The sequence below is a fragment of the Euprymna scolopes genome, chromosome 14 (assembly GCF_053919585.1).
Source record: "Euprymna scolopes isolate OS-2025 chromosome 14, ASM5391958v1, whole genome shotgun sequence".
Lineage (NCBI taxonomy): Eukaryota > Metazoa > Mollusca > Cephalopoda > Sepiida > Sepiolidae > Euprymna > Euprymna scolopes.
The window spans coordinates 55,983,981-55,999,075 of NC_136495.1; positions in this window are offsets into that span (position 1 = coordinate 55,983,981).

The following is a 15,095-nucleotide window of genomic DNA, read 5'->3' on the forward strand; positions in this document are numbered from 1 at the left end:
TAATTGAATCGAATGCAATTGCATTTCACTTTGCTGTGCGATAGTACGATACAAATAATTGCTTATGTGCAACATGTATTCTAATCGTGTAAGACAACCAGAAAGAAGAATTACCAACGCCAATAATCGACAACTCTCAAAGACTTTTATTAATCGACAACACATCGTTAGATTAGCGTCGTAGAAGAAAATAACTAAATATTCGAAGGCTAATCTTTTCGAACGAATTCTTTCGTTTCGATATGCAATTTTGCTTACAACGTGAGCGCGCCAATTCTTGCAGCTGATTGATCGACTCGATGGAACGAGACGCGTTTTAAAGGAATGCGATAATACTTTTATGTTCAAGATTGGTGCGAAATTATACTGCGGATCTCCAAAAACCAGTTAAGTTCTTTTAGATTGCTAATTTGCATTGTTAGCATGAAAATGATTAAGAGTACTCGCAGAAAATGTTTCTGATTAAAAAGCTGCTTCTACCAAATTATCAGGTGCTTTTTGGATGATGAACTAGATAAAGTGAAACAAAAGTTAATGTTAAGGTGTACTTTTAAAAAGCACGATAAAAATAGTCTATATCATATTTCTCTTACTCTGTCTGTCTGTTTGTCGGTTCAACTTTTTATCAGAAAACTATTAGGTCGATCCGGCTGTTATTTTCTATGGACCTTAATGATAAGGTGCAGCGAACTATGTATTATAGTATCCGTTGGATTCATAGTTAGGGATTAATGGGGATTAGTCGCCAGAATACCACATTTACTCTAGAAGTTTTCCCACAAACTACTGGCCGATGAGGCTGAAAATTTATATGGATTTTTATTTTGATATTGTATAGCGAACTCGCTATTACGGTATCCGTCCGATTCATAGTTAGGGATCATTAGGGATTAATACGGATTATTATTTAATGCAAAAATTACTACAAATTTAACTTTTTTAAACCATTAATTTGGCATCAAACACCATTTCTAATTCAACAGGGTATAACGCTTGCCGATTTTTAACAGGCAAAATGTATAGTCCCGCAGTCATTCCATGACTAAAGATGGCGTATGTGAACAGGACCGCACTTAGAGGAGCGGTTGAAAAATATATTGACGTGTATATTAAAAATAAAATAAAATATATTTATCAAAGTGAAAATATATGAATGTTTTTGTATTCGTTTTAAAACTATAAGCCGTTTCAGGATGCTTTTATTTTATCGTAAATGTTTCTCTGGTTCTTTAATTTTTCCATCTACTTTTTAATGTCTATTAGTTTTCTTCCCCTTTATTTCCTAGTTAATAGTTTATTAGTGCCGTATTGTTATTTACTCACTAGGAGTTTTGACTGTAGCCATTATCATTGATTGCTCATTGGTTTGCCTTGGAGTCTGAGTGACAACAAGTCTCCCCAGATTCTCAGCACACTCGCCTCTTTTTATAACGGCTTCAAATCATTTTGCGTTATCATATATAATAGCCAGTTATCACTGGTATCGACTGTTGGTCTTCTCTGGAAATTGTGTTCTAATAAGCCCTCCCTCTAATTGTACGTACCTTTTCAGTCGAGGTCTGGTATGTGATCTTTTTCCTCATTTATTCCATCGTCTTGAACCCTTTACGACCACTTTGAAATGTCCATCCTTTTATCCAGAAAACCGCAAAAGAATTACGTGTCTTGAATTTTTAAAATAAGGATTGGTTATTTGCATTATTTGAATTCTTTTGACTACTATTCTCACCTTGAGTGTTATTTTCACACCGTTTCGGTTGATGTAACCTCTGATCTTCTTCAAGAGTATCTAGTGGAAGTCCTATTTAATTAGCAATTGTATTTTCGGTCGCTACCATTGAGGATAAGTCCTTCAACCTTCAGAAAGTCACTTTTACAGATGACTTTTTCAAGGTACACTAATCACTACGCCACAGCCATAGCTGAAGAAACAAGAGTATGCGATCCCCGTGGATTAAATAAAGGGTTCAATTGGAAATTCAGATTCAGAAATGGCAGATTTCCCTATTTCGACAAAAAATTCCCGAGTTCGACAAGATCCACTTGAAATTCGGATGATATCAACCGAAACGTTGTGAAAATCACACAACTTGAGAACAGTATGAATTTAAAGGAAATACGGAATAAATTATTTCCCCTTTTTGTCTTAAACTATGCGCTATATATAATTATAAATAATATATATATAATTATAAATACTATATATATAATTATAAATGATATATATATAATTATAAATAATATATATATAATTATATATAATATATATAATTATAAATAATATATATATAATTATAAATAATACATATATAATTATAAATAATATATGTATAATTATAAATAATATATATATAATTATAAATAATATATATATATATATAATTATAAATAATATATATATAATTATAAATAATATATATATAATTATAAATCTTTATGTTGACTAGCGATTGAGTGACTAATAAATAAATAAAATTTTTTTCTGGGTACAAAATATGAAGCGTTCCATTATTTTTAACTATTCATTGCTAACGCGAATGCGTTATTGTCCAGTTATATTGATAGTTAGTTATTTCCCATTATCAAAATAAGGGAGAGTTATGTCCCTTTGATAAACGTGAACAGTTGGAGAGGTAAACAAACTTGATGCATCCCAGACTTTCATCACCTTCTACCTTACTATTTAATCTGTAAATTGTTGTTTAAAAGTATACTCGGGTCTCTTGTCATTTTTCAGTAGGTATAAAAACGATAGTTATTTTGAAGAAAAATTCTTTTAATAGAATATATTTTTTGTTTCAAGTCGGTTTCTATTTAACCCATAGTTGGTCCTCTAGCATGTACTACCACTCCGGGTCAGAGTGGACCTGGGAGCAATTAAAGGGTGGCTGCACACTCCCCAAAGCCCGCAAGCTGGGGCCTCCCCATCGAACATATCTACTCTAAAATAGTTCGACATACTGTTCTAGTGTTTGTGCATAAACAAAATTCAAATGTAAAAGTTCCCACATTCGACTCAATATTTGCTTTGGCATCTGAATTGGCTAATTAACATTTGAAAACAAAATGTTAAAACAAGTTACAGTTATCGGGGTGTATGCTGCTTACATAATAACTGTAGAACTCTGGTCAAAAGTTTTGCAACACCATAAAAATCGAAGTACCGACAGTAAAACACAATTATTATTGCTGTACCATATTTAAAAGGATAATTAAAATCATTTTCAAATAAAAAAATGTTTATATTTAGATTTTCATAAATTTAATATATTATGTACCTTCTTTTATTCTTCAGGACGAGTTCTAATCGTTTGAGCATTGATTCAATTAATATTTCTAACCGTTATATGGTAGATGAATTTTGAGAACGTTCAAGGGATTATCGATATCTAGTGCGGCATTCTTTGTCTGATCTCCAATCTACTAGGACCTGCACTATCAACCAAGGTCTAGTCCCTGTACCATCGCCGGAATATTGCCTGTTTTAATTGAATGTGCTCTGACGAACTAGTAGCACATGTACCCTCTCAACGTAAGTACCCCCGACTAATAAGACAAGCAGCAAAATCGCACCCTTAATTTTAGAGGCCAGTAGATCTCGGAAAGTCTTCTATTGTAACAGCTTCTTCTCAGGAACTGCTAGGCTTTGGAATTCCCTTTCTGTCTCCTGCTACTCTTAATTAACTCTTGTATTAATTTGCAGAGATTTAAACGTAATGTAAACAGACATCTTACTGTTCAACTCCCTTCCCTGCATAGTTCCCCTGCAGACATGGTCCGAGATAGTAGCCCTTTACGCCTAAGTAGTAACGTGCTTTGCTTGGGATGAACAAGAAAATAATAAAAAGGGCTGGAGTTATACAATGGTTTATCGCTGTATTCCAATCGATCGATGCTCATACGAAGTCAAAATAAGTCACATGAAGGTATAAAACTGATTAAATATAAAATGGACAGCTCTCCCGTCCCTCGCACGATGCAAGGACGGATATTGAAAGGTGGAATTTCGTCGGGAAGATTAACTATCGCCAACAGGAAGAGTGTGGGGGAAGAGATATTTCCATATTTCTCTAATTAGCCACCCATTATACGAAAAATATTATCTTATCATGTTCAATACATGCACCAATCTATTCGCCCCCAAACGCTAAAAACAATCGTTACGTAATCCTGACCCAAGCTATTGAACTTGCGCACCAATACTCAATCATACAAAATCCCCGTGTAAATGTGCTGAGCTTCTAATAGATAAGCCTTCATCATCTCCCTAAAGTGCGAACCTTTACAACTCCATCATCATTGTACTGACCCTTGTACCTAATATCCGTGATGCTGTCTGCAATAGATTTACGCTTTCATCCCAATACGAAATCCGGTGTATCTCGGAATTGTCGAAGCTTTTTTGAATAAACCGATTAAGCGACAAGACGGAACGAGCTCATTTTCATTTGTCAGCGAGAGAGAGAGAGAGAGAGAGAGAGAGAGAGAGAGAGAGAGAGAGAGAGAGAGAAAGAGAGAGAGAGAGAGAGAGCGGGAAGGAAGGAAATCCGGCATGGGACTTTCTTTGCAATTAGGCCCACGCTCGCAAAACGGCTGCGCATCAATCATCTCTCAGATAATCAATCATGCCCGAATTGTTTTTACATCCGAAATGTTATGAAAGTCAGAAATTTAAAGTGCATAATCTGTCGCCGAATGGAGGTTTAATCTTTTGACATTGTCGGTGATTTGTTTTGAATTCTTCAAAGTCAAGGTTAGATTATTCATAAGTTATTTCATAGACTAAACTAATCTTTTAATCGCAAAATGACATATATATATATATATATATATATATATATATATATATATATATATATATACATATATCAATGGAAATTCTGGGATAAATTATGTATATTTAATTACAACAAATTACGTATGATTAATTACAAGAAAATTTATTGTTTGAGAGTACAGGTAATTATTAAAGTATTTTCTTTAACCCATGGATTTTCAATAAATGGCTTATCTCATCAGAGTAAAATTTCTTAGCAAAATAGATATAAGTCATTATGAAATTTGCTTATTAGCACATATATTGAGAATTAAAATTGAGTTAATATTACATTCCAGTGGAGGGAAGTTGCCTTTTGTAATTATGTCTCATTTTTATTATTACGTGTGTCTCTTATTACGTGCCTACACCTCGTGTATGCATATACATATGCGAATAAATTTCACGATACATTTTTTCTGTTATCTTGGTCTTCTCTTTGGAATGCGATTCTTCCCGTCACTGGTCGATGCTATAAGAACTAAGACGAAAACATAACGCTGATTTTCTGGCACGGATTTCTTCTACGAATGTTCTGGGGGGGAGCCATCGTATTGCTGACTCAAGCTTTCTTGCGTTTCTTTCTTCGACGCATTTTTGCGTCTAACTCGACACGTCTGTTTCGCCCCAAATCGGAAACCAGACGGTACTTGCATGCGAGCGAAAAGATATCTTCTATTTTTCTTTCATGCTCTCTTTCTTACTTTCTTTCTTTCCACGTTTTCTTTCAGACAAACCGAATGGTATTTCGGGTGCTATCGCTGACCCTAGCTACAGCGTTTGATATACGTCACAAGTTAACCTTTTGAACTTTTTTTTCGCTAACCAACTTGCACAGCAAACTTTTGTTAGCATATTCAAGGTTATATATATTTGGAAATTTATTCCAAACGGGTCGAATCCTTTTCAAAGTTCTTCAAGTAATCCGATTTCCGTAGCGAGTAAAACATTGGAGTGAATTAAATGAACAGCAGCATTTTGTGCGATTATAATCTTCCAAGTTTCTTCCCTTATTAATCTATATTAAATAGATATATATTTTTTTCTATGTTGAAGTTTCTAAAGATGAATCTATCTATCTATCTATCTATCTATCTATCTATCTATCTATCTATCTATATATATATATATATATATATATATATATATATATATGATTGTATAAGAATGATATTAACAATGTAAGTTACTCTTATGAATTCCTATTTTATTCCATTCTTACGACATACTTTTGGTTTGTTCTCTTTTTGAAAAAGAGAGGTGTACTCTCGAAATTATCAAATACATTAACCAGTAAATTCGTATTTACTGCTTTATATGCGAAAGACTTTTAAAATAAATGGATATACGAAGAAATATAATAGAAAATAGATAATGCGTCCTTTGTTTGTCTTTTTTGTTCATACGTCACGTCCCTTCACTATCCCGGTATCCAACATTGCTAACAGCTTTCTTATACACTTATACATTTGTTTATCAACAATGCTTTAAGCAAACTACGATTTTCTATTTAAATAGATTTTGTCTTACATATCCTTTATAATGTCGTCCAAATTATTTCACATTATAATCTTAATGAAATTTATATTTCGTTTTTGGCCGCCTTGCATTTTTTAAAAACTATTTTTTTCACCTTTCTTTCGTTTTGTTTTGAAATAGCGTGCTTGTTGATATTATTATTATTATTATTATTATTATTATTATTATTATTATTATTATTATTATTATTAAAAGAAAGTCTCTAATGAGAAACCTGTTAAACTTAAGAGTATATTTTTTTCTTTACGGGTTCTGTTGTAATCCTCTCTCCCAAACTATTGATGGCATAATTATGGATTTTGTAACCTATAAGATGCCTTTAATAAGTATCCAGATGTTTTTTTCGTGTGGTAACTTTCAGGGATAGCACACGCATGAAAATCTAATCCACTTGGAGATAATGTCCTCCCGTTGCATTTATTATATCGTTCCAATAAATTCTGTAAGGTTCCATGGAAACCATCTTGTGTGAGCGTATAAATAAACCTGGTAGTAGCCTTTTTTATCTCTTCAATTTTCTCATAACGACAGCCTCTTAAGGTGTTCTTGAGCTTAGGGAATAATCAAAATCACAGGGATCAACGTTTCGACTATAGAGAAGGTAAGGAACTTTCTTGATGCTCATCTTGATCAAATAGTCGGCGACAAAGATGGTGCATTCGCACACATATTCTGTATCTTCAGTTCCTCGCGAATAACTGTGGGCACAGTTCCCACACAAACGTCAAACTGTCCACTTATTCTCTCTATAGACACACGATATTTTTATCCATGAAATTCTTTGTGTATACAGTTCACACACTAACATCAAACTGTGCACGTATTGTCTATAGACACGATATTCTATCCATGAAATTCTTTATTTGGCCAATCAATGTTGGCGTTCTGATTTCCTTACTCCCAAACCTCTCAACATCATGCACAAACTCCCTGCCTGTCTAAAATCGCTTATACCACTCAAAAACTGATGCTCGATTCATACAAGATGGTCTAAAATTAATCGGAAGCATTCCATACATTTCTGAGCCCTTTTTTCTAAGTTTTAAATAGAATTTTATTGCATATCGTTCTCCCAATGTTTCCTCATGCCCGTATTGCATTTCTGAAATTCATCAGCTGTGACAATCAGACTTTAGTAGGGTGTATTCCAATTCCTGCTGTAGATGTTCATTTGAACCCGAAATTATAAAAATTGGTCAATCATGTCATAAGGTGTATATAGCAATAACATACTGGATTTTCAAGAGTCTACGTCAATTTTTTATGCATGTACAAAAAGTCTAGAAACTTATTGAAGGTACCGCGTATATGCTAATAAAAAGTACAATGAGTAATATTAATAAATCATGCTTTTTATAAATGTTAAAATTTTGAGATGCATATGCAAATTTGTAGAAAAAAACCCCCAAACAAATAGAGCACTAGGGGGTTCAGTGGCAGTTCAATGTTTGATTTCATGTCCCGGTGGTTATAGCAACTGACTATCGACTCGATTATTGTTCGTCTTATCACGGATTGAAATGGGTGATGGCCTAGCCAAGCTGGAGAGCTGTGATACAGCTAAACAGTTTGTCTGTAGATTACTATATATATATATATATATATAAATATATATATATAAATATATATATATATATATATATATATATATATATATATATATATATATATATATATATATAGACACGTCTGATTGAACACGACAGAGTTATTCTTCTTTCTGATCTTAATGGATAATTTATCAATTTGCCGAGCGGTCTTTTTAATTTCAGTTGGTAACTTATACAGAATGACGCCCAAAGATTGTTGTTCGGCCATATTCTTCTCGAGCGCTTTCTATCGGTGCATCTGATTATCTTCAGGAGAGATTGTTGTTGTTTTGTTTAAGCGACAATAGTGCCATAAAACAACATCTAACATCCCACGATAAAAACCTACGGTCGTCCGACATTAGAAATATCTTAACTAACGATACTAAAATCAGATACTTTAACAACTGCACACGGCGACTAAAATTACTAGAAGCCATACTTAAAAAAAAACCGACAACCCTTTTTGAACCGGATCTCATTTAATACGGGGACAAATATACTAACAGTGTTTAATAACTAAGTAGAAATTAAATAAATAAACTATGCAACGAAAAAATTGAAATTGAAAACAAATTTTCCACTCCTCCTGCACCCACCTTTATAGTCAATAAATAAGTAAATAAATAAATAAATAAATAATTACACCAAGCCTCAAAGAAAAAGGAAAAAAAAGAATAACTCCGTCGTGTTACATCAGACATGTGTAAATAATGAAAAATATACATACATACATATATCTATAAAAGCGAACGTGTCTGTGTGTCTGTCTGTCTGTGTACATTTCCCTACGCAATAACTCTGTCAATCTTTACTCTACAGACTCGAAATGTGATATACAGGGTACTGAGATTTGGGAAAATCGATGTGATCGGGTTTCGGCTAGAAATTTGTCTGTTAAGGGGTAAAAGTTCAACGATTTGACCTTTGAGAACTCTACTAAACTTCTCCCACAATTTTGGGTCTAAACACTTGAAATTTTTTAGATTGATTCCTTGGACATGGATCTAACTATTAAGTTAGACCCATGTCCAACTCGATGTGAGCCCAAAACAATAAAAGTTAAGAGGTCATAATAGGGGTCAAATTTAAAAAAAATTGACCGCTTTTTTTTCTTTTTTTTTGCTCAGCGCACACCTCCAAACACCCGGGCAACGCCGGGCCGAAATGCTAGTATATATATAGTCGTATGAATTTTTTCTGTGTGTATTAATATTAAAAACCCTTTTTTTCTTTTTATTTAAAAGAAAATACAACTTTATAAATGTTATATATGGATCGTGGAACTGCATTCATCTGCAGAATATCTAGCTAATTTGCATATTCTTTTAAACATTAATTTTAATTAATTCCCTATTAGTTTTTTCGGATTTCTTATGTGATGATCATCTTTAGTTAACTATTACGTGTAATTATATTCATGCAGATATTCTACATGATTTATACTTGCATAATATTTGCGTAAAAAAGTTATATTAAACACAGACTTCTTTCTTTCTCTCTCTGTGTTTCTCTCTCTCTCTTTTTCTCTCTCTTTCTCTCTCTCTCTCTCTCTCTCTCTCTATATATATATATATATATATATATATGTGTGTGTGTGCGCGCGTGTGTGTTTGTTAAAAAATTTGCTTACAAACGGTTTGTAGTCTACAGACGTGAAACTTAATATATAGGGTATTCTAACCTATGTGAAACTTTATATCTGGGTTTTAGCCGGAGAAAATCGGTGCAAAAGTGAAAACTAAAAAAATGGAATTTGCTGGGTGATGGTCGAAGGACAGCATGACGAATATGCGTATATAACGTAATAGCTATTGTTTATGTTTTAATTTTTAGCCTTGCAGCAAGCATACTCATAGATCAGGCATTAACGTCAAAGGAAAAAGTAAATCGTAAGCTAAAAGTTTTGATTTCGATTCTCGGTGGTGGCGCACAAGTAATTTGTTTCTCACTTTTTAAACCATTAATATATATTGGGTCCAATCTATATATCTATAAAAGAGAAAATGTGTGTTTGTGCACATTTCCTTACCAAAATAAATAGAGACTCGAGATTTGACATAAGGAGTATTGAGATTTGGTGTCAAAGTTCAACAAATTGAGGTCAAAGTTTAAAAAATGACTTCTGCGGTCTCTACGAAATTACTCAGACAAATTTTGGTCTAAACATTTGAAATTTTACATAAAGTGTATTCACACGTAGGTCAAGTAATGAACAATACATAGGGCCCGAGCAAAGCCAGACCGAACTGCTAGTATATATATATATATATATATATATATATATATATATATATATATATATATATATATATATATATATATTAGTTCTTTTGAGAAAAAGAAATTCAGCAGAGTGTTCAGTTACAAGGAAAATCCGAGAATAAGAGCGTATTGTTTATATTTTGTTTACAGAAAGTTTTAGATGAGATAAGTCGTTGGTGCCGTCGGTTTCAAACCCAATAATTAGGACCGTTTTAGATACCCATATCAAGCTCTCTTAAACTAATACTCATGAGCTTCAACCAGAATTTGCCCCCCATACTTAAAAAACTATTTAAGCGTTTCCTTATGAGAAGTGCTTCCCAACACCTTCGAAAACCTCATCAGTATGCTCTGTATTTAATAATTAAGGTGATAAGTCATCTTCCTCTCAGTACAGACAAATAAGTCTCCTGTGTGTCATGAGTAAGCTGCTGGAATCCATATTAAAAAGAGATGTAGTAAAACAACCTTCTTAGTGACATGCAAAATGGTTTCCGGTCTGCTAGATCTACAGCAGATGTGCTAACGGTTATATCTCATAGGATTAGTGAATCTCTCGACAAAGACTTTCTTTCTATGGCAATTGCTCTTGACATATCAAAGGCCGATAAGGTATGGCATAAGGGTCTACTTCACAAGATTTCCAGCTACGGTATAACTGGAAATGTTTTCTCAATTATTAAATCATTTCTCTCTGATAGGCTCATAAGAGTAGTGGTTGATGAGCAGAAATCAGAGGCCCACAGTATTAATGCTTGAGTCCCTGAGAGGTCCATCTACATCAATGATCTCCCAAAACATATACTTAAATCATTGGTTGACATCTCTGCTGATGACACGACCATCTGTGGCAACACATCAAAGGTTGTAAATGACAAAGTTCTCTCTAATTCTCTCTCCTCTGATTTTGAGCGCGTGGTACAGCGAGGGTAGAGGTGGCTGGTTACTTTTAATGCATCTAAAACCAAGCACCTATTTTTACATCAAAGTTCTGATCCCCATTTGGCACAATTAAAATGGATGGCTCTCGTCTTGGGGAGTCTCCATGTTTTGACAAGCTTCTGTGATTGACTTTACTCCTGATTTGAAATGGAACACGTACATCAAGTCTGTTGCGAACGTCACTGGGAAAATGGTGGGATCCTTCTACCGCTCCAGAAGATATCTCACTACTGATGCAATTCTCTATTAATATAAAAGCCAAGTACGTCCAATAATGAAGTACTCCTGACACATCTGAGCTGGAACTGCTAAAAACAACCTATCCTGCCTTGACAGAGTACAAAATAGACTTCATGGCTTAGTGGGGGATGCCCTTGTCTCTTCCCTGCAACCTATCTCCCACAGAAGAGACGTTGCGAGCCTGTCTTTGTTTCATTGTTATTTCTATGGCAAGTGCCCGTCTGAGCTTCAATCTCTGGTACCCCTCGCCAATCTTTCACGAAAAACATCCATTTGGCTGAAACCACTGTCAACAATTTTCCTCACTCTTTATCTGTGCCTAAACCAAAGCGTAGATTCCATGAACAAAGCTTCTTTCTTAGAAGTGCACGCCTGTGGAACTCTCTTCCGTTAGCCTGTTTCCCACCTGATTACAACATGGATGTCTTCAAGTCCAACATAAACAAATTCCTGATGTAAGACACTTTATCAAATCTCCAATACTAACGATTACTACGATACTATCCCATTAATTACTGTACACGCAATAACCTTTATCCTCGAGTGGCTTCCGGGCTTTGATAAATGGTGACCACAATGTAAAAAAAATGAGATGAGTATTGGCTGAAGAGAGCTTGATATGGGTATCTAAAACAGTCCTAACTATCGGGTTTGAAACTGACGGTACCAATGACTTATCTAAACTTTATATATATATATATATATATATATATATATATATATATATATATATATATATAAAGGTAAAGGCTCCTTCAGTCTTGATAGACTAGGGATACCCACTGTATACGCATACAGATATATATATATATATATATATATATATATATATATATATATATATATATATATATATATATATATATATATATATAGTAGCACACCACGCGCCGACGTCGGTCATAAAATCTGATATTTATGCAGATTTCATATTTTTTCATTACGGAGCCAATTCTTTATTGATCATTATTTAATAATCAGTATATAGTAGTGCCCTTTCGGCGTTGCCCAGTTGTAAAATACACTAAAATATAACATTTTCATTCATGCAAATTTCGTATATATTATTATAGAGCCAATTGCCCATTGAGCATTAATTACACCCAATATACGTACTGATTTCAAAGGCTTTTAAAAATATGACTTGAGTATCATCAGATTGAATCGAAACCAAAACATGTAGCTTTCCAGCGTTATTAGTTACCATCTGAGCTAAGTATATATCTATATCGAAATTTAAAAAAATAACTTAAAAAATGAGCTAATGTACATTTCTACATGCATAGAAGATATACGTTTAGTCTATTTACGCCTGCCAAGCTCAAAATGTTCAATTTTGACTCTGTAGTAGCTGTTTTCCGACCAAGAATCAAATCGAATTTGTTTTACAAGTTCAAGTCTGATATATATCAAGTTTTAAATCTATAGGTAAAAAAATTGACAGAATAGTAAGGTCGAGACCGGTCATCATACAGACAGACAATTGCTTTTTCATCCCAAACTCGGCTCAGTGCAATTTGAGCGCAAGGTGATACAATTTGGAACGAAATTTGCAGGGATACTATATGAATATGTTCGAAGTTGAGTACGGAGTTATCTGTTCACAATACATTTGAACTTCTGCATGCTGATACAATCAAGGTAACAAAGAGAGAATTCCAAAGTCTAGCAGTTCGACGAAAGAAACTATTTGAGTAGAAGACTTCCCGACATCTAGGGATCTTTAGAGTCTAGGGCGAGATTTTGCTGGGATATTTACGTCGAGTAAGCAATTCTAATTTGTCGGAACGTTTTTCACTGAAATACTTTTAAAATAGGCACAGTGATGCAGCATTTCATCGAAAGGTTGGAGTTTGGTTAGCAGATGCACAAGTCCAAATGTGACAGAAATACTCCATGCATGGGCGAATGGTGGTCTTGTAGAGGTACAGGATACTTTTAGGCGTGAGTAACCTTCTAGCACATTAGAGAGAGCCCATCTTCTTCGCAGACGCCTTGGCAATGCACTCGATGTATTTGTTCCAATTCATGTTTCTTGCGAACATTAAGCCAAGGAGTTTGAACGACGAGCTTTCAGATAGTATATCATTAGCCGTAACTATCAGTGGTTGAGAAGGTTTCTTTTAATTATTAAAGGAAATAAACTTAGTCGCGGCAGCGTTAAATGTTATCATATATTTATGTCCCCATTCCATAACAGAACAGAAGTCTTCCTCTAAGGTTTCAGCCATTTCCTTAGATATATGTTTAATCATTTTTCCCTCGTGTCTGTTATAGAGCGTGGTGTCATCAGAAAATATACCCATCCCGGAGACAATTTTACCAGGATGTCATTTAAGAATAAGAGGAATAATAAAGGTTTACAAATCGATCACCGATGCACATGTCATGTTATTTTGATGCACAACCATCAAGGAAAGCTGGAATTTTCTCTTATTTAAAAAAAAATTGATTATGTTAAGTATTCGTCCAGTAATACTACATGACTTACTTTTTATTAAAAGACCATCGTGCCTTCCCTTACTGCCGTAGACCCTCTGACTTGTCCAGTGCGTTGGACATACGTTCAAAGATTACAGTTAGTACAGTAGAACATGCTTGCCTAAATCTATACTGTCCGCCAGAAAGAAGTTTAGTATTTATAAGGTGCTGGACTTAGTGCTTGATTAATTAAGCACTCAAAGATTTTGGTGAAGAGAGGAAAAGCTCATAGAGCTATGATTTAGTGGGTAAGTTCTTTCACTAGAATTCTTGTAAACTGGTATCACAGAATCAATTTTCCAGCGGTCAGGAAAGCAAGATTCGGTAAGGCATTTGTTGAAGAATTTCGAGAGAACTGAGGCAACCTCAACTGAGTATTTTATACATTAGTATAGCTGGGATGAAATCATGACTATCTGCCTTTACGGTATCTATTTTTTTTTTTAAATTATAATTTTCCCTCTCTAGAGTAATCAGTTTAAAGACCTTGAAATGATCGTTAAGAACAAAATAGCATCGAAACACACACGACATCTTTTTTTTCCAATTCAGAAACAATTAGTTTAACGACTCAAATTATTCAATTACTAATTAGCAACATACATTACACGTCAAATTCAGCCTCTTTTTTTTTTTTAAACACAACTCAAGCTTAACAATTGTAATTATAAACGCAAATTTTCTTTCTTTAAAACACGACTCATGCCATTGGGTAGTTTAAAGGCAACAAATATTCTTCACTTTAAAATACGGCTCGCGCCAATCGGTAGTTAAAAAAAGACGTTAACTATTGTTGAGCCTAAAATATAACTCCTGTCAATCGATAGTTATATTTGTATTTTCTCTTTAAAAAAAAACAAAAAAAAAAAACAAACAACAGAAAACAAAAAAAAAAAAGAAAAAGAAAAAAAATCAACTACTAGTTACTTTAAAATATATGCCAATCGGTAGTTAAAAAAAGACGTTAACTATTCTTCACTTTAAAATATGACTCCTGTCACTCGTTGGCCTCTCTTTTCAATTAATTATTCTCTCTCTCTCTCTCTCTCTCTCTCACACACACACACACACACACACACACACACACACACACACACACACACACACACGCGCGCACGCACACACACACACACACACACACCATCATTATTCGTCTTCAAAAGACAACAGCGACAGCAAAGGTGAAATAGCTCTAGCAAAAGAAAAGTTAACTCAACTGTCCA